The following is a 26,629-nucleotide window of genomic DNA, read 5'->3' as shown; positions in this document are numbered from 1 at the left end:
CTCACACAAGCCTCTGAGACCCCAGCGGGGAAAGAGGGTTAGGATCTCGTCGGTTGGATAGGTAGAGACATGCAGGATCACCGGAAAGAGGGTTGGGGAAAAAGGGAAGTGGTTAGGGAAAGGGGAACACAGGAAAACACAATGCAATACAGTTCTAATACTACGTTTCCATTCACACACTTTAGGCAAACCAGAAGAGACTTATCTCTGGAGTGAGTGCTGGCCTCCTGCCTGCGTACTCTCAGGTCCAGAATCCGGAGCAGATTTCAGTGCTGCAAAGAGAGTGACAGTTACTCACTAGTGTGTTACCTCACACACCACACACACATTGGTTGGGTACAGTTTTCTGCCCATGCAGGGGTTAGTACTCGCTCTTCCTATGGCAGCTGCTGCAGGCCCACTACAGTGTTAGAATATTGGCTACAACGGGCTACAGCCCATTCAATGCGGATCTACGCTGCGCGTGGCTCCGCGTGGCTCCGCGCTGAAATACGTGCGGTTCCTGACCAATGTAGCCCCTGACTAAGTCTGTCAGTTGCGGCGGGTGTTTTTAGTGCCTTAGATTGCAGGCAGCAAGTTGCGGTGTGGTCAAGAACCGCAGGCGTCTCAATCGCGTCTGCTCTGCTAGCCGCTACACGTGGCTAATTGGCATGCAAAACGTATGCACTGCTCGCGTTCGTGCTGCAACCAGGATACGGGTTGAAATTGGGGTTGCCACCCGAAGCGCCATGGTCTATGGAGTCTAAGGGCCTCATTACACGGATGGCGGTAGGGATTTACCGGTACCGGTAAAATACCGGTACCGGTAAATCCTTACCGCCTTACTACGAGGTCCCTTTGCGGGTAGGGGGATTTAACGCCTGCTTTTTGCAGGCGTTAAAATCCAACCCGCTAAGGGACCTCGGAGCTAATTACGGCACCGCAAAATTGCGGTGCCGTAATTAGCGCCTTCCCCATTCCCATAGAGCCCTATGGGGCAGAAATGGGAATGGGGAAGGGCAATGGCGGAAGGGGGATTTACCGCCCCTCCAACCTTGGAATGGGGTGGTAAATCCCCTTTCCGCCAAGGCGGTGCCGGTATTTTACCGGCATGAGCCATGGCGCTAATAGCGCCGTGGCTCACCGCCTACCGTGTAATGAGGCCCTAAGACTTAGCTTGTAGGAGCAGGGTGACCTGGAACCCTGGGCAATGCCCCCCTGTGCTTGCCCCTTGCTGCCGACACCGCTCTGCCTTTCTCTCGCTACGCCACGGCTTTAGACTGCTTCCCCCATGTGGCCGTGACTCCCCAGGGCCGCTGTACTTAGCTTTTGCAGGCGAGGGGCCTGAGATGAGGTCGGATGGGGCGTAGCCCCTCGTGCAGATCCCCGTGCTCGGAGCTCCCAGGAACACGTCTTCCTCGGTTGAACTTCTAAGCACAAGCCCCGTGCTTTCCGATGCGTGCGCATGCGTGTGCGTGCCACGCCCAACGTGGGCCTGAGAAAGTAGTTCTTGGCCCAGGGTTTCTTGGGTAATGTAGTTTGTAGGCAGTTCTCTCTGGAATAGGGACATAAAAGCCCTTTATATGGCTGGATTCTTTTGTTTTTACCTTAAGTCTGTGGGCCCTGATAGGGGCCTGCACGCAGAGTCCTAGACTCTGTCTCATGACAGTACTCCCCCCGCACAGAAGGACCTGGGTCTAGGTTTGTTTGGGTAGTTATGATGAAATGTTTTTATCAATCGTGGAGCATGTATATTTTGAATCGGTTCCTAAGACCGGTCCTCGGGCCCATAACCCACCCAATCCACCAGATAATAGAACCCATCCTTACGTTGTTGAGAATTCAAAATAGCCTTCACTTCATACTGAGGATGTCCTTGCACTAAAACAGGTGTTTTTTTATTAGTGCGTATGGTGGATGGGGCTGGTTTCAGTAATGAAACGTGAAACGTAGGATGGATCTTCATTTGACTGGGTACACTCAGCCTCACTGCCACTGGATTAACTATAGCGGATATGGAAAACGGGCCAAGGAACCTGGGTTGTAATTTGCGAGGTCCTGGCAACTTGATGTTGCGTGTGGATAACCAAACCCGATCCCCTACTTTGTATAATGGGCTTTATCACCTCATTTTATCTGCGTAGGTTTTGTAGATTTGTTTTGCTTCCTGAGGGTTGTTTTGTATCTGAGACCAAACATGTTGGGCATGAGTGTGGTGTCCTAACAAAGTGGGCAACTGTACCAATTGGGGGCTAGCGGCGGTGGGCAAAACCCTTGGATGAAGACCATACATTCCAAAGAACAGGGTATATTTTGTGGAACTGTGTACGGTATTGTTATAGGCTAGTTCTGCCAACCACACATATTGCACCCATGAGGTTTCCGCACTGGTGGCATAACAGCGTATGTAGTGCTCTAAACCCTGGTTTACATTTTCGGTCTGGCCATCAGTTTCAGGGTGGTACCCCGAGGACAGACTTACTTGCATGCCGATCAACTGGCAGAAGGCCCGCCAGAAGCGGGAGGTGAATTGTGGACCTCGATCAGTGATTATTCGAGTGGGTAGACCATGTAAACGTACCACGTTTTGCAGAAATAGTTCTGCGAGTTCACCAGCTGTGGGAACCCCTTTACATGGGACGAAGTGACTCATTTTGGTGAGAGAATCTACCACTACTAGAATCGAAGTGTAACTCTGAACCGATGGTAGATCTACAATTAGATCCATGGTTACAGTATGCCATGGTGTGGGTGGGGTGGGTAAAGGCTGCAGTAAACCCGCAGGTTTCTGGTGACTAGCTTTTTGTCTTCCACAAGTGTCGCAACCAGATACATAAATTCTAATGTCCGTATTCATAGTGGGCCACAAATAGTGCCAGGCCACGTTGTACTGGGTCTTTGATATCCCCGGATGGCCTGCTGTTGGGGCGTCGTGACACCATCACATAACTTCTTTTTGAAGTGATATCGTAGGTAGGTAAAGAGCCTTGGCATAGTAGGGGAGCCCATTCTTCAAAGAGTGCTGCGCCCCTCTGGAACACCAATTTTGCAAATCCTGCACTGACATAGCCTCAAGTACGTCCTCGAAAATATTAGGTCTACCCACGATTCCTATGATACATGAATCAGGGATAATTGGGCGAGGTTCTATCTCTCAACCTTTGAAGGACTGCCTTTACATGTTTTATGTGTTCCTGCAGGTTCTGAGAATAAATCGGTATATCATATATGTATACTGCTGCAAACACATCCAGATATCCGTGCAGCACCTCGTCTAAGAAGTGCTGAAAGGCCGCAGGAGCGTTGCATAGACCAAACGGCATGACCTGATATTCAAATAGGCCGAATTTGGTGCGAAATGCCGTTTTCCACTCGTCTCCTGAGCGACCCCTGACCAAGTGGTACGCACCCCGTAGGTCCAACTTAGTATAAATTGTTGCACTACGCACTTGATCTAAAAGGACCGGTATCAAAGGTAACGGGTAAGAATTTTTTATGGTATAATTCTGTTCACCCCGCAATAGTCTATGTACGTCCTCAAGTCTCCGGTCTTCTTCGGTATGAAGAAGAGGGGGGACGAGACGGGTGAATTAGAATGCCTAATGAACCCGTTCTGCAAATTTGTGTCTATGTAATTTTTTAAATGCTCAGTCTCAGCCCCAGTGAGTGCGTAGATTCTGCTACAGGGCAGTACTGCCCCTGGCTCCAAATCGATGCAGCAATCAAACGGCCTATGGGAGGCAACGTCTCTGCGGCTTGTTTACTAAATACATCTTCATATTCCCTATACCCCGAGGGTAGGGAACTTAAGTCTATGCCTTCTGTTGTTGCAAGACATACACCCACTTTTTGGTCCTGTTTTGGCAACTGCTCCAGCTCAGAGGTGACATGGTGAACTGAACACTTTGAGGAGGTCAAGGAAACCTCTCCTGTGGACCAAGTCACGTGCGGATCATGTTTGTAAAACTACGGGAGACCTAAAATTATACCAAATTGAGGTGCTGCGATTAAATAGAATTGGATTTTTTCCATATGATTGGACTGACATCGTAATGTTAAAACCTGTGTACAATGAGTGATGGGTCCAGAACGCAATGCTGTGCCATCGACAGCCCTTACAGTTTCTGGGGTTGTTTTATAGGACAAAGGCACCTCCAACTTTTTAGCGTACTCTATATCGATGAAGTTACCTCTGGCCCCAGAGTCTAAAAGGAGAGTAACATGAACCTCCTTATGTAGGAATCCTAACTCCCCCGGCATAGTGACATGCGGGGCAAAATTAACGAACCCAATGGCTGGGGTAACTTCTTCCCTTTGGCCCGACCGCACTACCCCTACAACTGTCGAGCCGAGGCGTTTCCCTGTGACTTGGGTTTATTAGGACATTCCTTTACAAAATGCCCAGTAGCTCCACAGTATAAACATAAGCCTCCCTTGCGGCGGCGTTCCTTCTCTTCTTTTGCAAGTGGGCCCTGCGTAGAACCGATTTGCATAGGCTCATCCGTCATGCCCTTATCTTGGGGAACGGTAGAACGAGAAGCTCAGAACTGATCAAACCTTGCTATGGGTCTCAATTCCCCTCGCTTCTTGTCTCCTCGGCGTTCTGCTTGACGGTGATCTAAGCGTAGCGCAAGATCCATCACTGTCGAACAAACTTGGGGTTGGGGATCTACTTGAGCTATAAGATCTTTCATCTCATCGCGCAGACCTTGGTAAAAAAGGAACATCTGTTTTTCACGTGGCCATTCCGTCTCTGCCACCGATCGATTAAAATGAGTGATATAAGTCACCAATTCCTTATTGCCCTGGCGCAAGGTTAACAATTCCCTATCCTTGCACATGGTTGCTGCCCTACGATCAAATATTTTCCCGAACTCTAGTTGAAACTCATCCCAATTATACAACACCTTATCGTCCCTCTGAACCAACAGGTTTGCCCAGGCCGCTGCATCCCCAGTAAGATACGAAATTTCAAACACTGTCCTAGCCTGGGTGGCCCGAAACGCTGTAGGTTTTGTTAGAAAGTGAAGCTTGCACTGAGTCAAAAATGTTTGGTACTTCTGGGGATCCCCAGAGTACCTCTCTGGTGGAGCCAAAGGCACCACAGCTTTCGGAGAAACATGGACCTGCATGGGCGAGGGCCCCGTAGCTGCACCGGGAAGAGGGGACGCCTGAGCGGTCAAACTTCGCACTTGCGTTGTGAGTACCGCATAGTCTTGTCTAGTGGCAGTGAGCTCGGCCTGTAGATCCTGCAAAACTTTCGTAAACTCCTCCATGGTTGGTCCGTACCACCCAGGGGCCTCATTCACTTGGGCTTGTGCTTCTGTCACAGCTGCGGCTTCCAGGCCCAGGAGTGGCGCGAACCAACCGCCCCCTCTGTGGTCTCAGTGCCTCAAGGCAATGCTCACACAAGCCTCTGAGACCCCAGCGGGGAAAGAGGGTTAGGATCTCGTCAGTTGGATAGGTAGAGACATGCAGGATCACCGGAAAGAGTGTTGGGGAAAAAGGGAAGTGGTTAGGGAAAGGGGAACACAAGAAAACACAATGCAATACAGTTCTAATACTACGTTTCCATTCACACACTTTAGGCAAATCAGAAGAGACTTATCTCTGGGGTGAGTGCTGGCCTCCTGCCTGCGCACTCTCAGGTCCAGAATCCGGAGCAGATTTCAGTGCTGCAAAGAGAGTGACAGTTACTCACTAGTGTGTTACCTCACACACCACACACACATTGGTTGCGTACAGTTTTCTGCCCATGCAGGGGTTAGTACTCTCTTTTCCTATGGCAGCTGCTGCAGGCCCACTACAGTGTTAGAATATTGGCTACAACGGGCTACAGCCCATTCAATGTGGATCTACGCCGTGCGTGGCTCCGCGCTGAAATACGTGCGGTTCCTGACCAATGTAGCCCCTGACTCAATCCGTCAGTTGCGGCTGGTGTTTTTAGTGCCTTAGATTGCAGGCAGCAAGTTGCGGTGTGGTCAAGAACCGCAGACGTCTCAATCGCGTCTGCTCTGCTAGCCACTACACGTGGCTAATTGGCTTACAAAATGTATGCACTGCTCGCATTTGTGCTGCAACCAGGATGCGGGTTGAAATCGGGGTTGCCGCCCGAAGCGCCATGGTCTATGGAGTCTAAGACTTAGCTTGCAGGAGCAGAGGGACCTGGAACCCTGGGCAACGCCCCCCTGCGCATGCCCCTTGCTGCCGACACTGCTCTGCCTTTCTCTCGCTACGCCGCAGCGTTAGACTGCTTCCCCCCGTGTGGCCGTGACTCCCCAGGGCCACTGTACTTGACTTTTGCAGGCGAGGGGCCTGAGATGAGGTCGGATGGGGCGTAGCCCCTCGTGCAGATCCCCGTGCTCGGCACTTCCAGGAACACGTCTTCCTCGGTTGAACTTCTAAGCACAAGCCCCGTGCTTTCCGATGCGTGCTCATGCTTGTGCGTGCCACGCCCAACGTGGGCCTGAGAAAGTAGTTCTTGGCCCAGGGTTTCTTGGGTAATGTAGTTTGTAGGCAGTTCTCTCTGGAATAGGGACATAAATGCCCTTTATATGTCTGGATTCTTTTGTTTTTACCTTGCTTCTGCACACAGTGTTTAAACACAAGTCTATGGGCCCTGATAGAGTCCTGCACGCAGAGTCCTAGACTCTGTCTCATGACAGAGTGGGTGCCTCTCGACATACTTGTCTATCATAGGAGCACTAGAATTCCATCCAAAATAGTATGGGTGATCGTGGTACCTTCAGTTCTTCTTCCGGCCCATGTTTCTGATGGGAGGGGGAGCAGGGGTGGGATTCGCCCATCCCTCTTCAATTTCGTCAGAGCATGCAAAATACTTATTGCCTTGAGGGTTAGGCTCCCTGATACAAACACCTTTTGCCCCATTGCGTTAAACCCGTTGCTCTCTCTATCTGGCGGTAGAAAAGGGAAGGACAACAATTTCAGGCAATCTGTAAGCACCTGTATCACCAAGCTTTTGAAGGTAGATCTTTTTATTGAAAATCTACGTCAGAAGGTGCAGGCATATATTTCTTTTACCAGCTCCACGTGCAGAGTCTAGGTTCTATCAAATGAGTAATGGCTGCATTGAAAGGCAGGTTGGTTTCTTTCGGTAGACCTTGCCTTGCTGAACTCGTTGGAGCACAAGGGAATTAACTCTTCTGCCATTGTTTTCCAAGATGCTGACAGTTTGTATGCGCCTAAGGGCCTGATTCCTTAAATTCCAACTACAGAGACTTTTTCAGTTCATTGTCATCCCTCAAGTTTGCTGTCCAAATGGGTTTAGCAACATCCTCTGTGTAAAGTTCCTTGGGGAAGTCACATTGTGTCCCTTTAAGAGGTTTGAGGCCGTAAGGTATTTGATCACCCTTCCTTATGTAAAAGCTCCCTTCGTAGTGTGAAGAAATTGCCGTCTGGAAGTCGGGGTGTATTCCTCGTGAAATCATTTGTGACCGATGGTGCTGTGATGAAATCCACATTTCAACCCTCCGGGACCTTAATGAGAGGTGGCAGCAGTAGAGAGCAGGAGGAGGTGGTGAGAGCTAAGAGGGCCAAGGAGGAGGTAGTAGCAACAGAGGGCAAGAGAGAGGGCAGGAGGGATCGTGGGGGACAAGGAAGTAAGAAGAAAGGTGCAGGAGGGGATACCATCGGGAAAGGTGGTAATGTCAGTGGGGAAGAAGGAGATGGCAACATTGAAGACTGGAAATGATACAAAGATGGTAAAAACTGGAAGAGAAACTGATTGGAGAGATAACATTAGTAAGAGAGAGGAAGACTGACATAATACCACTAGATGTCAAGGAAGGGCTGAGGAGAAGAAAAAGGACCCACACCTAATTAGGCAGGTTCCAGAGGGAGAGGGTGTCAGGAAGGTCAGCCAGGTAGGACAAGAAAAAACATGAAGACGTCTATGCACTGCCAGAACCCAGGAGCACCTCAAGATCTCGCTGCCCACTCCACCCACTGACCCATCAGCTCACAAGGCTTTACAACTGGGTCAGTCATTAGGGTACAGGAACCCGGAAAGCCTGTGCCTAATTAAAAACCAAGATGATGGCTTTGAGTCACCCTAAATCTGCCAAAAAGAGGTGACCTAACCCTTTTGGACTGTACCAACTGGGATATATGCCTGGGAGACTGGAAACGCATAGCTAACCCGCACCTAGCGAAAAAGACATTGGATAAGGGTAGATTTCTGAGTAGGAATACATCCAACCCCACTGAGGTGAGAACCATTCTGTCTTTTTTTTTGTTTGGGGAGAACCCACTTTTTGAGTTGCCCGAGTTTGTAACCAATCCCTTAATAAAGATAGTGGGCCTCATTACAACCCTGGCGTTAAGGGGTTAACGGCGCCGTAAAAGGCTGCAGCGTCGTTAAACCCTTAACACCAGATTCACACTTTAATGCCTGCATTTTGCAGGCGTTAAAGTCCAACCCGCTAAGGGACCTTGGTGCTAATTACGGCACCGTAATTTACGGTGCCGTAATTAGCGCGTTCACCATTCCCATTGAGCCCTATGGGCCAAAAATGGGAATGGGGAAGGGCCTATGGTGAATGGGGATTTACCGCCCCGCCAACCTTGGAATGGGGCGGTAAATCCGCCATCCACCATGGCGGAATCCGGCATGGACCATGGTGCTAATAGCACCATGGTCCAACACCAGGGTTGTAATGAGGCCCAGTGACTTCTTACATCCATCTTGTCCCAGGTAGAACATTCTGACAGGAGGTGACCAACATCTTGGCATCGCAGTCCTACAAATCTTTAATCCCAAGGTTTAAGGACACCCCCCGCCCCATGCATATTTAAATAAAATGTCTTTGATGAGAAAAGCCTTTTGTGACAGCTTGCTGAGTACATGAAAAAAAGAACTGGGTTCCCACAGCGTGGTTTGCTCTACATATGCGAAGCTGGTGTTGCTTCAGAACTGTGGAGTCGGTGGCGCTGATGCAAACCGGCATGGAGCTGCATTGAGCCATCTGCTGGTTAAACGTTTCTGATGGTAGCTGATGCTGGGAATTAATATCTAAAATGGGGAATCTGTGGGAGGATGCGTCCTGCTACTAACCATACATTCCTGGTGAAAGGTGATGATCCAGATTATGATTGGATGTCAGTCCTGTTCTAGTGCATTCAGGACACCAATTGCAGCCCATAGCCTTTTAATCATGCAAACCAAGCCAGTAGAAATAAACAACCCCATAATGGCTAAATAAAGTCTGACCATCAAAGTTGCATTTGCAGAATAGCTGCATTAATTACTGGGTGCAAAAAACACATTATCCATTATTATGGAACATCCTCATAACCTACTGTTTTTTTTAAGTCCACTGTAGTGGGTTAGAAGAAGGCAGTGGACTCTGATTTTCCATCTTATTGAAAGTTGTATTAATTTAAAGAATACATTGCTATCTTTCCCTACACTAAGGGGTTTCCCTACCTAACAAAACTAGCTAAGGTGCTCGTCAGTCATCAGTGAGAGTCCAAATAAGAGTATGTCCAACGTCCAAACTAACCTATGCTAACCCTACCACTATTATAACAAATAAAAGCAGGAGAATGACTCCCTTCTCCTGAAGACTGGTTTTTCACCAAGTTTGGTTCTGTAAAACTATCCTCAAATAGGTCCTGGTGATTGTTTTTATCAGTTTATACAATTCAGTTACAGGAATGTTGAATTCCCGATTATTCTCTCTTAGATAACTATTCTTTATTTCCTTCTTGCTATTTTATGACTTATTTTACTTGGAGTTATTCTTCTCCTTGTCCAAGGTAATTTTATCCAACACTTTGAACTTTCCCCTGGGCTTCTATGGCCCTTGGTACATAGTTCACAGACTTTGGTTTCTCTTTGGCCTTTGCGCTTGTTCTTCATTTGCACCTTCTGTTTGGGCTTTCCTTTTCTACGATATTCCTCTACTCTGGCTGACCTTCTCTGTCTGTTTTGATCACAATATGGGAATTCCAATCTTGAGTTTTTTTTCCTTATATTATTTTGTGGTGTGTCAAGACTTTCTCCTTGACTGGGACGAGTATGAACACTTTTGGAAGAATCCTCATTCATTTCATTCATTGACAATACTTTCTCTCGACTGGGACAAGTATAAGTGTTCCAATAATGATTCTCTTTCACGTCACTCAATGGCAGTGCTTTATCTCGACTGGGATGAGTATGAGCCTTCCAGTAATGATTCTCTGTCTCTTCACTCAATGGCAGTGCTTTATTGCGACTGGGATGAGTATGAGCCTTCCAGTAAGGATTCTCGCAGTCCTATTCTGGATTAGTTGAAGCGGGCAAAGGGAGGAAAGAGGCAGATTGAGGAAGAGGCTGTTGCATTATTCTAGCCTAGAGAGAACCAGGGCTCTGGAGACGTTAAGCTTTTGGGGGAAGGTGAGGAAAGGTAGAATGCCCCTGAGGACGTGCAGCTGAAAGTTGGACTTCTTGGCAAGGTCTGTGATGTGTGAAGAGAAGGAGAGAGAGAGGCCTCAACGATGACCCCAAGGTTTTTTGCCTCACATGTGGGTGAACGGAGGGGACCCAAGGAGTCTGGTTAGAGTGGGGGGGACAAGGAACAGGCGTTCCAATGAGAAGGATCTCTGTCATTGGTGGAGCATCATGCCTGAATAGCAATTGGGTATGAGGGAAGTGTGGAGGAGGTAGAGAAAGGCAGCTTGAAAGAGAGCTGTGTGTCGCCTGCACAATACAGGAATTGAGGGAAGAAGGTGAAGATCGGGTGGGCCAGGGGGGCCAAGTAGATGTTGAAGACCATTGCAATAGGATAGAGCCCTCCGTCACACCACAGGTAGAGAGTGAGGAGTAAGAAAGAAAATAACCCATTTGGACTTGGAATGGTCAGTTTGAAAGGAAGGAGGTAAGCCATGTCAGTGCCCTGCCCATGATGCTTAGGGTATCATGGAGACGGTTTATGAGGATAGAGTGGTTGACTGTGTCAAAGGCAGAAGAAAGATTGAGAAGGATCAGAACAGAGGGAGTGTTTGAGTCCAGATTAGAGAGTAGGTCTTCACATGTGTTCAGGAGAGCAATTTCCATGCCTCTGGCTGCCCTGAAACCGGACTGGTGGTCATGGAGGCAGCCAGCCACTTCAGTGCGGAGAATAATTTGGGGGATGACCAGCTTCTCCATGAGTTTTCCCAAAAAAAGGGTGATAGAGATAGGGTGATAGCCGGGCAGGAATGATCAGCAGATGGCTTTTTTAGGAGAGGGTGCACAAGAGAGTGCTTAAGGGGTTGAGGGAAGAAGCCAGTGGCAAATGAGTGGTTGCCAGGGCTGGGGTGAGAGAGGCGATGTTGTCCTTGATGGTTCTGGAGGAGCAGGGGAGCACCTGTTAAGAAGAGACTAGACCGACAACTATAGAGATCTCATCTGGTGCAATAGGCGAGAGGGAGGAGAGTATGGGGATTCTAGAGGGGGCCCAAGGGAGATGACAGAAGGGGGTGGGTTGGGGGGCAGAAGATGACAGGATGTCCAGAACTTTGGAAAAGTGGGCGGACAGCGCAGCGCAGTGGCCTGGGAGGGAGGAGGATTGGAGGAGACTGCAGTAGGATTGGCAAGTTCCTTGCAGATTTTAAAGAATTCAGTTGTGTTATTGGTGGCTGCAGAGATGCAGGCTTGGACATGAGCCTTCTTCTTGGAGCAGATGGTGAGACGATTTTGCCTTTGGAGTAGGCAGCAGGCCAGTTTGTCAGAGGATGAGCTAGATTCTTGCCACTTCCTCTCTGCAGCTTTGCACTTGCGTTTCAAAGCTGCCAAGTCGGAGTCATCCCAAGAGTTGCATTTGGAGGCAGGCTTCATGCAGATCCTCATGATGGGGGGGAAGGATGTCCAGGGTGTTGAAGATAGAGAGATGGAGGTTAGCTAGGACAGAGTCAGAAGGAGAATCCAATGTAGGGGGAGGAGGAGGGATAAAGGAAAAGGCAAATGCAGTGACTGACACACGCTTCATTGATCGAATGACGGAGAAGGAGACTTGTAGTGCGGGCGGAGGCTTCATCAGGGAACAGGGGAGGTGAAGGCGGGAAGAGAGGAGAGAGTGGTCAGACCAGTAGAGAGAGGTGGTAAGAAGGTTAAAGAGATGGATGTCTGTTGAGATGAGAGCATACAAGGTGTGTCCGGCAGAGTTGGTTGGACCAGAGGGAAGGGTAGTGAGGGGGAGAGTGTCACAGAGGTCGTGAAAGAGAACAGCAGCCACATCTGGAGAGTCAAGATGGATGTTAAAATCCCCAAGGAAGGTATGTTTGGGGAAGGAGGCAAGAAGAGAGCAGGACAGGTCAGCCCATTCTGAGAGGAAGAGAGAGGTCTGTCCGGGGGGTCTGTAGATGGTAGCAAGAGTAAGAGAGAAGATAGGTGGGACAGAAAGCCTGCAGACCAGGCTTTCAAAGGATGAGTAGGTTTGAGTGGGGATTATAAAGGTAGAATCCCACTCGGGGAAGATCAGAGCCACTCCACCACCAGGCTAGGAGAGCATGGGATTGGACAGGATCTTGTAGCTCTCAAGGAGAAGAGTAACAAAAGCAATGATTTAGCTTACCTTGAACCACATCTCAGTGAGAGCAAAGACGTCAAGGTCTTCAGGGAGGGGACCAATGTCAGAGGAGTGTTTGATAGCAGAGCGAGAATTGAGGGTAGCTAAGAGAAGCTGGTTGTCCCCTTTAAAATATTTGCGAGGGGAGTACAGGGGTGGGGTGCCACCACCGGGGAGAAGAGGAGAGGAGGGTGAGGGATGGCAGGAGAGGGGGGGGTGTTGTAGAGAGATGGAAGATGCTTGTCAAGAAGGAGGTTGGGCTCAGAGCCCTGGGCCATGATAGCACCATTGTGATAGACATTAATTGTGCATTTGGAAGATGTGAAGTGAGCCAAGAGCACTTCCGATCTGTTGCCACCAGTAATGGGTGAAGAGGAGTAAGGGGACAGGACAGAGACCATATGGGGAGTCCATAGGTCAGAAGAAGGAGCAGCAAGAGAATGTCAGTGATAGTCTGTCTGGAGGAAGCATTGATGTAGGTGTCTGTAATAGGCAGACCTGGGTTGGAAGTAAGGAGTGCCTTTTTTAGTTTCTTCCTTCCAGACTTCATGAGAGAGGGAGGGTAGGTGATGGAGAAGCAGCTAGAAAAGATAGGGGAGACAGAGAGCACCATGGGGCAGAGACAAGAAGGGGGAGGGAGTCAGAGGATAGCAGGAGAGAGGGTCAGAAGCTCTATGCAACAATAGAATCTCACCAGGCGGCCAGGCAGACAAAAATCAATGAGCACGCTGGAAATGACCAGATTTACAGATATTTACAAATTGCAAAGCACACCTAAGCTTTTGCCAGAAAGCACTAAAAGCAACACAAAACGGTGGATGCACAGTTGGAAAGCACACCTACATTCAAATTTTGCAGAAAGCACTAAAAACAGCACAAAATGGTGGATGCACAGTTGGAAAGCACACCTACATTCAAATTTACCACAAAGTATTCAGGTGCAGCTTAGAATGTTATCAGGCAAGGCATTAAAGTGCAGCACAAGATGGTGGTTGTGCAGAGTAAGAAGCACAGCTAAAATCGACTTTCAGGCAAGTGCTAGAATGTATGGACAAACGTTGTATGGGTGGAAGCACAGCAAGAAAAACCATGCAGGTAGTGGAGAATTACGGTGGAGAGTCTAAGTAGAAACAATGATCAAACAAGGTGCTAAAATGCAATACAAGATGGTGGATGCACAGCTTTAAAAGCACACTTGGACTGTATTTTCAAGCAAGGCCCTGTACTGAAATTGAGAGAGTCTGTGTATTGAAGAATGTACAGCAAGAGGAACATATTAAGTGATTTAGTTATACGGTACTGGTGCTAAGTGGGCATAGGCAGGCTGACCGTCACCAGAGCACAAGGCAGAAGTGAGTGCTTCAGGCTGCAGTTCCGCGTGACATGTGCTGTAGTAGAAGATGGAGTTCTCAAGGAGGCTAACCAGACGGTAAGTAGCCCGTTAGTCGGATAATTAGTGGTAGGCAGCTGCAGTGGTGCTTGGTAGGAGAGGTGGAGGATAGGTGCAGGGCAGCAAAAAATGGTGGGCTTGTAACCATGAGAGGGTGAGCAGGGTTAGGCGAGCAAGCTTCTGTGAAGCTGTGGTTGGAAAGGCAGATGAGGGCAAATGGTTTGCGAGGCACCAGAACAGTAAGGAGAGGCTGCTTAAACGGTGTGCGAGTGCAAGATTTTGGAAGACATCAAAAATCTCGCCTGGATGTTACGATGTTCGGAGGGGCCCCCGCAGCCCGAACAGGGCATCACAGGGGAGGGCAGGACCCTTTCCGGTGACCTTTGAGGAGGCCGGCGTTCAGCTGCCGACTCCATTGCGGCAGTAATTATGATATGGAGGGCAACGGATCACAGCAAGCCTCCTTAGCCCAGGAAATAAACCACCTGATTACAAATGCCGTGCAGGCGGCCATGTTGAGAGAGGGCCCCTCGCCGGCACTCCAATATGTGGTACACCACGTGAATCTCGATGAGGCAGATGGGCAGCCTTTAAGGCAGATGAAAGAAAATAAATGTACTTATTTCTAACTGATTTACAGAGAGAAAAAATGATAGTCTCCACCTATGAGACACGTGTACTACTTGGGAAGAAACACTGACCATGAAATCGCAACTATTCAAGTGTGAAATATTAGTCTGTGATCTAAGGTAAACATCAGTTTGCTTCCAAATCTGGGATCAGTGTTCATGATGTTCAGAGAGCATTGCTAACAGTTGTTGTTTTGTATGCATCCTCACAAGCATAGAGTCAGCTAACAGAGTCTTAGAGGAACCAGACCATCCAAAGACTGTCCCAAAACACCCTACCCAATGTCGAGCATTAACATTTCTCAGTCTTCACAAGTGAAAACTAGGCTACTTGGATTGGGTATGGTGGGAATTACATGGCTACTCCAAACAATGCCCTTGGTAAGATCTTAGTCCGAGGATAGGGACCGCTTGTCTTTTGGCTCTGAGTAGGAGGAGAGTCTCTCTGTTGTGGTGTTCTTCTGTCCACCCCAGCCATGCCAGTCTGGCAAAAGAGAGGCACATGGTAGCCAGGATTGTCAGACTTAGAATGGCACTTCGAGGAGCAGAATGGTGCAGAGCGAGAGGAACAAGCAAGATAGTAGGTGACTGAGAGGGAAGCTGTAATGCAGAGGTTGGAGTTAGGTAAGGGAACTATCTAGTAACAGGAGGAGAGGAAAAGTGCCAGGGAGGGGTTGGCAGTGTTGGAGGGAAAGAGAGTGGAAGGGGGAGGAAAGAACAGTGCACAAGAAAGAAAGAGGCAAGAGAGTCGAAAGCAGAGACTAAAGGATGTAACAGTCTTTACACTGGTAAGGCAAGAACAGAGCCTACTTTCTTCATCCGTGCCTTCTTCGCAGGCTCTCTGCAACACTATTTCCATTTTCTTTATTCAGAAGATTAACATCTGCTGCTATTCCCATTCAGACTGTTCCTATATCTCCCAATCTTGGAGTTTCCTTTTACACTTTCTGCCTAACCACAGAGGACCAGGTCCTTTCTGTGTTAACTAAGCTTAAATAAACCTCCCCTCTGGACCCTATTTTCAGTCTGGTTTTTGCCATTCTATGGGCACTCAATCAGTGCTTATTCCAGTCTTTGATGATCTTACCATGATGCTTGACCAGGGTGAGGTTGGGATTCTGATTCCTCTGGACTTATCTGCAGCATTTACCATCAACTACTCCAGCCTGTGTTTCTGTCTTGGGGAGGCAGGAGTTTCCGGCATGTGCTCCAGATCCTTTCTTGCACAGTGGTATCAAACATTGGGCCTTATCAGGGGTTGGGCAGAGCAGTAAAAATGCGCGGTAACGCTATTACAGCTGCATTACCGCTCTGCCCAATTCTGAGTTTGGGCTGAAAGTGTGAGGTTTACCTCCAGCTTTTTGCTTTAGGTAAAAACGGCCCATTTTCGGCACTATTAGTGCGGTGCTAATTGCACTGGCGATAATAGCGCTGTTACTGCCTCATGGATTCCTATGGATTCTACAATAAATGGAAAGTAACAGCCTTACTGCAACTCGGGATCTGGCGCTAATAGCACCAGACAGAGTTGAGATAACGCTATTTGCGAATGCAGTATCCCAGCGCAATTACCGCTGGGATACCGCCAAGGTCATGATGAGGCCCGTTGTCTTAACATCCTTTCAAGTCTGCTCCTTCTCCCCTCACTTGTGGGATCCCGTAGGGATCAGCAATCTCTCCTCTACTGCTTAAAGGCATAGTCCAGTAATAAATGTTATTGTCCCTACGGGTCGGCCATGTTTGCTTAAGCCTAAGTGGCTCGATTTTAGAAAACTTTCCTATGGAGCCTTACCCGAGTTTTCGTCCATTAAACGCACGCGAAAACAGGCACCAGGGAGACGCCATTTTGTGATAATCCTATCACTTGCCGCATCGCCCTGTCTGACCTGCTTCTGCGGCACTAAATCAATTCCCCGCCCCTGAGCCTGTCATCAGCAGACTTGTACCACCCATTTCCCAACGCCAAAGCACGTCTTGTGTCAACATTCGCTGCGCTTCAGCTAATGACGTGTCGCCATGGAAATGGCAGGACGCCTCTTTCCTCAATAAGTATAAACAGACCGTTTCACAACACACAGCAGCAGATTTTCGATTCCATTCCTCTCTCTGTGTTACTTAGAGTATTTTGTGACTCGTTTCTGTGCTCTGGTCAGCTACCTTCGCGGGTTGTAGCCCATGTGAACACCTGTACCATCTCGGTAAATTATTTTACTTTGTTTACCACACAATGGCTACAATAATGCCCTACATGTACGAGCCTGAGTATACTGAGGAGGAACTACTGGAAAGGGAAGCACTCGAAAACAATGGGGATTCGGACGGCAGTTGGCAGGACGAATCAACAGATGAAGAGCCTGGGCCTAGTCGCATGGACGGCGTCTCCACCTGGTGCACATGCAATCGGTGCGAGCTAATGCCAAACGAGGAGGAGAACTGCTGCTGCCGAGAAAACTCAGGATGCCTGGCCTACATTTCAGAAGACGAGCCACGACCGCAATGCATCACCGAGCTGCCAGACTTCAGGGCAGCCTGCCTCACACGGGCCGTGTTGAGAATAATGATGGTGCTTATGCACGAACTTCGCGCAACTGTTCGTCCTCGTAATCCGAGTAACGAGTAAGTATACTCTGCTAGTCATGCCAATCCTATTTCATGTTCTTCTACTATATCCAAAATTACATCTACATATCATTGTAACGCATGTAAGTCGTTCAATAGGGTGCATTGTCTAGATAGCATTTGTCCGTGCAGAATGCCATTCGTTACAAGAATTGTCATTGGCAACAAACGTTTATTAAACTTATCTTGGTAATTTAAAAACAGTTTGTTTCATTCCTTTTCACAGGTGGTACAGGCTGGTGGCCTATCGTTCCTTTACATGGTGGCTCCACGGGAGGCTTGGACACCGCGTTCGAAGAGTGATACCCGCCTGTGCCGTTCGTGCCATAAGAGAAACGTTCCCGAGTGACAGCGGTCAGTACAGGGGATTTTCTCTCGCTGTGCTGCAACCTGACCTGTATAATCTTTAAAGTCTTGTATTTTTGTGTCATGAAAATAAGATACAAAATAAAACATCACATATATTTTAACAACGGTTGCTTCGATTTTTTAAATGAATCAAGTGTGTCTCCATTCAAGGATGGACGTCAGACATCTGTGCTCCGAATGGGTGAAGGTCTGGTCGCTGTGAAGCAGGGTGGTCACTATCTATCTAAGCTAACATAACATATTCTCGATAATGCATGCACTAAATAACACTTGTTCAAAGTCTTTCAGTAGGTTATGTCTCTATAAAAGTCACACATATATCTATATAACAATTACCATTGGATTATACAGGCCTTAGGTTAAGGGTCTTGACCACTATAATACACCGGTTGAAGTGTGGGTCTGTGCTCACAAGAATCTCTGTTATGTGGCATTTGTTATCTATAAGCAACGATATACTATCAAAGGCAGTTCGCACCCGTGGATGAGCGCTGGCATGTGGGGCTGTCTGGGGCGCGAAAGGCCAAGGTGCCAAACTACATGTACACTTCAAAAGGTATCCCACGCCAAGGGGCCATCGGTCACATGGCCTCCTCAGGCCCCGTGTCTCCAGCCAGGCCTCCCCATGAAGCAGACCGCCCCCCCTGCAATCCACATAAGTGTGTCTCCATTCAGCAGTCTTCCTGTGCCTTATCTGCACGCCCCAGGCCCCTCCATCCCACCCACCCTCTATCAAAGGCGGTTCGCGCCAGTGGAGGCGCGCTGTCAGGGGCGCGAATGGCCAAGGTGCCAAACTACATGTACACTTCAAAAGGTATCCCACGCCAAGGGGCCATCGGTCACATGGCCTCCTCAGACCCCGTGTCTCCAGCCAGGCCTCCCCTTGAAGCAGGCCGCCCCCCTGCAATCCACATAAGTGTGTCTCCATTCAACAGTCTTCCTGTGCCTTATCTGCACGCCCCAGGCCCATCCATCCCACCCTCTCTATCAAAGGCGGTTCGCACCCGGGGATGAGCGCTGGCATGGGGGGCTGTCACGGGCGCGAAAGGCCAAGGTGCCAAACAGCATGTACACTTCAAAAGGTATCCCACACCAAGGGGCCATTGCTCACATGGCCTCCTCAGACCCTGTGTCTCCAGCCAGGCCTCCCCTTGAAGCAGGCCGTCCCCATTATACCACGATACATACATACGTCATTCATTCACAAACACACCCGTTTCTAATACTTTATAAACCACTTGATATGTCTCATGAGAACATCTTTGTGCTTTGCAAGTCAACTTCTGAACGTGCTACCTGGCAACCACTGAGATCTACGCTAATCTGCTTGTCGTCGTGCTATCTGTGAACTTCTGTGACCGCTTAGAGCAAACCCATCATGTGCTACCTGTGGCCACCCACCTATTCTCCTGCAACATACTGCTCTGCTTGCTGAATCCAACTGTTTGTTGGTCAAGGTAAGGCCATGTATCCTAGTCATATTTTGCAGATTTTAAAATTTCTATCTATTTGCGAGTAGAGTACACAATAGTGCTATGTTCATTGCTTTCATTGCTATTGACTTGAGTTTCCATTGCTATGCTATCAATAGATCTATTTATTTTCATCTGTGTCTATTGTCATCGAATTGCATCCTTCGGGGGTCCACTCTATAATGTAAGCATGTTTCCTTCTCGTGCAAGACAGAGCATCCAAGGGACGAGTCACATGTTCAGATTTTAGTCACATCATTTATACATTTCTGCAACTTATGCAAATACTAAGCCGCACATAATGAACTGGTATAGTTCCTGCGACCAAAACAAACCTTGCATTGATCATTGTATAATTAATTTATTTTTGTATCAAATCTTTATTCTTGAAGATTGTATAATAATGTCGATAGTTACTTTTCAGATTTATCAACAATGCCTGCCTGTTCGATTAGCGGTTGCCCTTCGAAGACCCATGCGAAATCTGAAGGCACTACAATGCATGTATTCCCGAAAACTGTTGATCGAATAAGAGAATGGGTCAGACATTGCGGATATCCACTGGATGAGCTGGAAAGTAGAGTCCAACAAGTCTTACAGGACAAGAGGGGTGATCGATACCGCATCTGCAGCCGGCACTTTTCCTTGGACATGTACACAACATCTTGAGTAACAAAGAAGAATAAATGGCGAGCGACACGGAAATTGCTCGAAAACGCTATTCCCACTCTATTCGTCCACATTCCGCCACCGGTGAGTCATGTGTCCAGATTTAGCATTAGGCCTTGCGGTAGTGTGTAGGTAGCCGAATGGATTAATTGATATTTTAGGTGTTCTATCCCTTGTAATAATTTCGATATTGATATGAGTGTATAGTTTTTTGAATAATGACATTTATCAATATATTCTTTTTCGATTTCATAACCCACAAACGCAATGTATATATATGGGAACAGGGAACTGTGCTGTATTGAGCATTTTTCAAGTATTCTGTCGCCTTACATGGCTATTTTTAATATTGGCATTTCATTATCAATCATTCATTTACCTTTACAACTTCTGGACTATCCCTTGAATCTGAAGCAAGAACATTCTACATCCTTGACGTGGTCGCAGTTATCAACCACTTCTAGCGCGTATCAATTAATCTTACCAGGCTAATCCGCTACAGACTTGTTTTATGCATGTCAAGTAATAGTTTTATGCTATCGTGTCATTATTTTACCGAATGTTTGGTTAGTGCTTTCCAATTGATATACACCTTAGTTATCGTCCACTGGTGTTTGTTTTCAGTTATAATTAGTGTTATCCATACTAATGCAAGTACTGTCTTTCAGGGAGATGCTGAAGCTTCCGCCACATCTACAACATTTCTAGATGTTCTTCACCAGCAGGAGGTATGGATACTGATAGCTCCATCGAGCGTCATCATCAGAGCTGGACTTCTTGTCGTTTGATTGTTCTACACAATGTTTCATTCTTGGTTAGCCGTTGATATGTACCTGTGCTGTCGACCCCAGGTGTGTGTTATGTTTTCACTATTGTAATCCTCACTAATGCAAGTACTATGTTTCCGGCAGTTGATGGAGCGTCAACCCCTGCACTTGATGCAGAGCCTGACATTCAAGTAATTCCAGGGGAAGTGTTTGCGGGACCATGCATATACGAATCGGCGCAACAGCTTTCGGAAGTGTGCACTACATTTGCAACATCCATAGATATTCTTCAGCAGCACGAGGTATGGATACTGACAGCTCCATCATGCGTGATCATATAACGTGATTCAATTTACTATACTTTCTTCCCTATTAACGCAAGTGCTGTGTTTCAGGGAGACGACGGAGCTTCCACTACAATCACAACATCCCATTTAGATGATGCAGATGTAAATAAATCGGAGAAATAAGGCGATGAAATGTGATCATATTTCGATTTTCCTTGGTTCTTTTAGACAATGCATCATTTGTGGTTATCTCTTTATATGTACCTGTGCGTTCGACCCCAAGTGTGTGTTATGTTTCCAATATTGAAAACCATATTAATGCAAGTACTGTGTTTCAGGGAGACGACGGAGCTTCCACTACAATCACAACATCCCATTTTGATGATGCAGATGTAAAGGAATCGGAGAAATAAGTCGATGAAATCTGCATATTTATATTTTCCTTGATTCTTTTAGACAATGGGCCTCATTAGGACCCAGGCGGTAAGGGGTTTACGGCGGCGTAAACAGCGCCGACCCTTACCGCCTGATTCCGAGGTCCCTTAGCACCATGGAGGATTTAACACCTGCTTTTAGCAGGTGTTAAAATCCATGGCGCTAAGGGACCTTGTTGTTAATTACACCACCGTAATTTACGGTGGCGTAATTAACGCCTTCCCCACTCCCATTATGCCCTATGGGGCAAAAATGGGAATGGGGAAGGGTAAATGGGGACTTACCGCCCCGCCAACCTCGGAATGAGGCGGTAAATCCAAAAACCACCATGGCGTAAACGTAGTTTACGCCATGGTGGTAAAGGTACGACCCAGGCGGTAACTTACCGCCTGGGTCGTAATGAGGCCCAATGCATCATTTGTGGTTATCTCTTTATATGTACCTGTGCCGTCGACCCCAAGTGTGTGTTATGTTTCCAATATTGAAAACCATACTAATGCAAGTACTGTGTTTCAGGGAGATGCTGATGCTTCCACTCCAATACAACCATTCATGGCAGTCCATGCAGAGCCAGAGGTATGGATACTGACAGCTCCATCGAAAAAGATCATCACTGGTCGAATACCTGTCGTTTGATTGTTGCACACAATGTTTAAATCGTGTTTGGCTATTGAGATGTATCTGTGTGTTCGTCCTCACGTGTGTTTTATGCTAACAATATTTTGATGCATAGTAATGAAAGTACTATGTTTCAGGGAGATGATGGAGCCTCATTCCGTGCTGTCTATGCGGATACAGAAAATATAGTCGTTGCAGCGCAAGAGGAAGGGAGGAAATGCGGAAACGAATCGGAGCTACAGCGTGCAGATGTTGAAGGTCGAGTCAAAAAAGTTGCAAAGAAAAAAAACCAAAAAAAGGTTAGTTACAAACAGTTCATAACTTTAAAAAAATGTTTGTGCTGGGGGCTATTTTATGTTTTTTTCCAGTCAATTGGACTACACTTTATCTTGTGTTTAAACTGAACACCCCTTTTCCAATCTCTCCTCCAGTTACCCGTGGGTGTCAGAACTATACATACACAGACAGTGAAGCGAATGAGAGATGTTGCTTGCCAGACCATGTACACTATGGAGGAACTATTAATTGAGGCGAGGCGTGTTCAGGCTCGAGATGCTCATGTCCAATGCCCAGAACATGAATTAACTGTGTTTGGAGAATACAGCAAAGTTGCATTGGACCATTGCTACTGTGCGACCGCACCACCACAAGAAGATGATATTGAATGTATTGAAGATAGCTCTGAAGTAGTTGCAGATCAATTCACACAATCTACACCCGCCAAAAAATTGCCACCCAAAAACCTGTCGACATTGTTGTGTTCTCCCATCAATGTTGAAGTAATAGATGTCGAAATGACAGAGAATGAACCAGCCGCAGCATCCATAGACACATCAGAACTTGATATCAGCGATATTACTTTCCAATGTGTTGAAATCTCCGCAACTTCACAGGCCGAAACAACGTTGACGCAGGATGACAGTCTAATGAAAGAGAGCAAATACATTGTATTCAACAGTTGTTTGATGGAAATTATAAGTATGCTGAAATGTGTGCATTCCGTTAGAGGGAAAGTATGTGGGAAGCCATTGATTAATGTGACTCGTCAAATAAAAGGCAGTAATGTCAAAATAAATGCCGCCTGTAGATTAAATCATAGGTTCTCATGGTCTGCACAAACGATGCTGGGGAAAATGCCAGCAGGCAATCTACTGTGTGCAGCTGCATCAGTTTTTAGTGGCTCCAGTTTTAGAAAGTTAGAGGCTTTCTTTCAGTTTGTGGGACTCCATTTCATTTCTAAATCGCTGTACTACATATACCAACGTGATTATCTGTTTCCGGCCATTAATGATGCTTGGAAAATTGAACAATTGTCTCTAGTAAGTGCATTCAAAGGGAAACGTTTCAGGCTAGCCGGCGATGGACAGTGCGACAGCCCTGGATTTTCTGCCAAGTACTGCACCTACCACTTTCAGGACATGGATAGTAAGAAAATTGTGAGTACGGTGGTCGTGCAGGTAACACAATGTACATCCTCAGTGGCCATGGAGAAACTAGGATGTATAAAATCAGTGGAATATCTATAATCAAGGGGAATGCACATCGACCTCATAGCCACGGACAGACACGTTTCAATTGCCAAGACAATGAGAGAGCAGTTCCCACATATTAATCATCATTTTGACGTATGGCATCTTGCTAAATCAATCAGTAAGAAAATCTCGTCTGCAGGAAAAAAAAAATGGTTTTGAAAGTATTTTGCAGTGGTCCCAGTCTATCACCAACCATCTTTGGTGGAGCTCAAAAACTTGTGAAGGGTCAGTGGAAATACTAATTGAAAAATGGCGGTCACTGATGCACCACTGTACGAACGTTCACCGCTGGACAGAACACCAACATTTCCACCAATGTGAACATGGCCCTTTGTCCCCAGAGGAGGCACGGAAGAAGAAGTGGTTAATTCCATCTTCACCGACACACAAAGCCATAGAGAAGATTGTTTTCGACAAAACTCTATCAAGAGATTTGAGAGGACTGACAGAATTCTGTCACACAGGAGATTTGGAGGTGTTCCACAATATGTGCCTAAAGTACAGGCCAAAGCGCTTGCATTTTAGCTTTCGGGGCATGAAACATCGCACTCTACTAGCGGTCTTGGCCCATAACAGCAATGTCGGACGTGAACAATCTAGGACTAGGGGTAAAGTAAGGATGCCTCGCTACACTAAGGTGTTTTCAAAACGAAGTAAGCAATGGGTGATCAAACCAGTCTATGATGAAATGCAGTTCGACTTTGTGAAAGGCCTTATTGTTGCTGTGTTAGAGAAGCACAGATATGGAATTTTGGACGTTTCTGTGCAGAGCAGTGATCCATTACCACCGAACATTGCAACTGTGCCATGTCCACCCGAAGCACAGCTGGTTGTGAAGTACAAATCCTGGTTTAAATAATTGCAATACGATTGTCTTTTTGTAAATAAATGTTATTGTACAGTGTACCTGTAACCCTAACCCCTACCTTCACCATCATGGGTGGCGAACAAGCTGGGTGTCATCTTTGAATTCTCTCTATTCACCTCATATATGTGTATGTATATATTTTTCTCATGTCTCATCTCATGTAAATGTAAATGCTGCGCACTGTTGCGCACTGTTAAAGGAGGGAAGGCTTGCGTATTGCAAATAATAAAACAAACAAACAAACAAACAAACAATAAATCTCACTTTTAACTCAACTCCTGTGGTACTTTATACTTTCCCTGACCTTCCGCCAAAAATTAAATGTCTCCATAGTTATGATTTTTTGGGGCTGCAAAGCTCGCAGACAACGGGGACAAAATTGGGGGCCTTAGAACGCACCAAGCGGGCCGTGGCATTTGGGAGAGAAGCCAGTTCGCATTTGCACATTGAGGCGCACTACATAGAGGGATTCTAAAGTTCTCACAGATGCCTTTACTACATGATATTGCAAATAAAGAATGCGAAGGACAGCGGCTTTGATTTTCAGCTCGCGCCCAGAAGAGGCCCACAAGTCGTACTGGAAGTATAAGGGTCTATTGTTTTTTGACCTTGAGACAGGGACCATGCCGAGAGAACTACATTTGAAGGGGGTGCGCAATACCGTAAGAGACGATAAGGCAGAAAATTCAGAAATTAGACCGAGTTTAATTTTAGTTCAGTATACGAAAAATCGTTGTCAAGAGCACGGTCCGTTTTACAGACTGCATTACGAAGAGACACAATGGAAATTTCAAATATAATGTGAGTAAATCTTTAGACGCTTTTATACCGGAATGAAGAATTAATGAATGGATGCATGAATAAATGAATGAATGAATGAAGAGCTAGGAAAAGCAAGGAAAACGTGTTCGTAGTGGATACAGGGGCATGCAGGTCCACTGGTCTCACCGATCTCGGTCCTTGGCCCAGCCACTTTTCCCTGCACTGCCTACCTGCACTACGGGACTGTCTCTGTATCCTTCAGCCCCTTCTCCTGGCATTTACCTTGCACTTGCCACCAGCTGGCCCTATTATTTATCTTGTATTCGACTAACCATGTACAGCACTTTTACCCCCCTTGCCCATGCGCGTACTGAAAGACACCTGGCCTAGTAGGATCGTTGTCTGTCTGCCCTTGTTCCCCCCCCCTGCCTCGTCGCGTCTTGAAACGCTTGTGTATAGGCGCGTTACAAATGCCATATCATATATCATATCATTCCACATGCATGTAGACTAACTGTCGTTTATCATTGTGTGTTGGCCTCGATTTATTTCGTTACTTTTCGCATTGATTTTAGAGCCGAATTGAACTATCCTTGCAAGCAAATAGTTTCTGATCGGCCGTAATAAATTAAATGAGTAATATTAATGAAGATCGGCTGGCGAGACTAATTATAATTTTTTTGTTTTCATAACAGGTATTTGCTCCCCTTCTGCTACTGTCATCGGTTTGAGACACCGGCAGACGGTTTTTTCGTGAGACACCTGCAGCTTCGTGTGAACAACTGGAGCACACTGACAATTTTATGGGACGATCGCCAAGGGCCCACATGCCCTTACGCTGTACTAGTGGCTAGAAGCAACATATCAACCTTTGCGATGGACTAGTGCCTAGTTGATGGAACAGCCTTGCGCTTCACCGTGCTTCCAAAGTGCTTCTTTTAACGAAAAGCAACACCCTGTGTACCATTGCGGATACAGATAAAAGAAAATAAATGACTTTCGGAGTTCATATGGCAATTGCTGAATATTCTCTAAACATTTAATGTCAAATAAATGTACTTTACCAAATGTACCGTGTTGCTGTTTGATTTTAAAGTACAGTTTCATATTCCGAATTGTGGCGCGCTGTGTTGTGAGATGGTCTGTGTTGGTTTCCGGGTTCTGTGTGGAGTCGCGTAGAAGACAACTGGGCGCATTTGCCTACGCAGCACAGCAACGTCACGGAGAGAGGCGGGGCATATGAATGTTTTGATAATGTCAGGCTCAGGGGCGGGGGAATTGATTTAGTTCTGCAGAAGCAGGTCAGCCAGGGCGATGCGGCAAGTGATAGGATTATCACAAAATGGCGGCTCCCTGGTGCCTGTTTTCGCGTGCGTTTAATGGACGAAAACTCGGGTAAGGTCCATAGGAAAGTTTTCTAAAATCGAGCCACTTAGGCTTAAAAAAACATGGCCGACCCATAGGGACAATAACATTTTTTACTGGACTATGCCTTTAATGTTTATGTTTGCCCTCCAGCCAGCCTGATCCAGTCTCATGGTTACCATTTCTATTCCTATGAGGACGATACCCAGATGGTTCTCCGAGCGGATCTGGATTTGAATGGGACTGCCGCTCAGCTGAGAGATTGTCTGGTGGATATTGGTGAATGGATGAATAACAACTGGCTAAAGCTTAATGTAGAC

Source organism: Ambystoma mexicanum, chromosome 7p (assembly GCF_040938575.1).
Source record: "Ambystoma mexicanum isolate Mex_15411 chromosome 7p, UKY_AmexF1_1, whole genome shotgun sequence".
Classification (NCBI taxonomy): domain Eukaryota; kingdom Metazoa; phylum Chordata; class Amphibia; order Caudata; family Ambystomatidae; genus Ambystoma; species Ambystoma mexicanum.
This window is presented reverse-complemented; position numbering follows the sequence as displayed.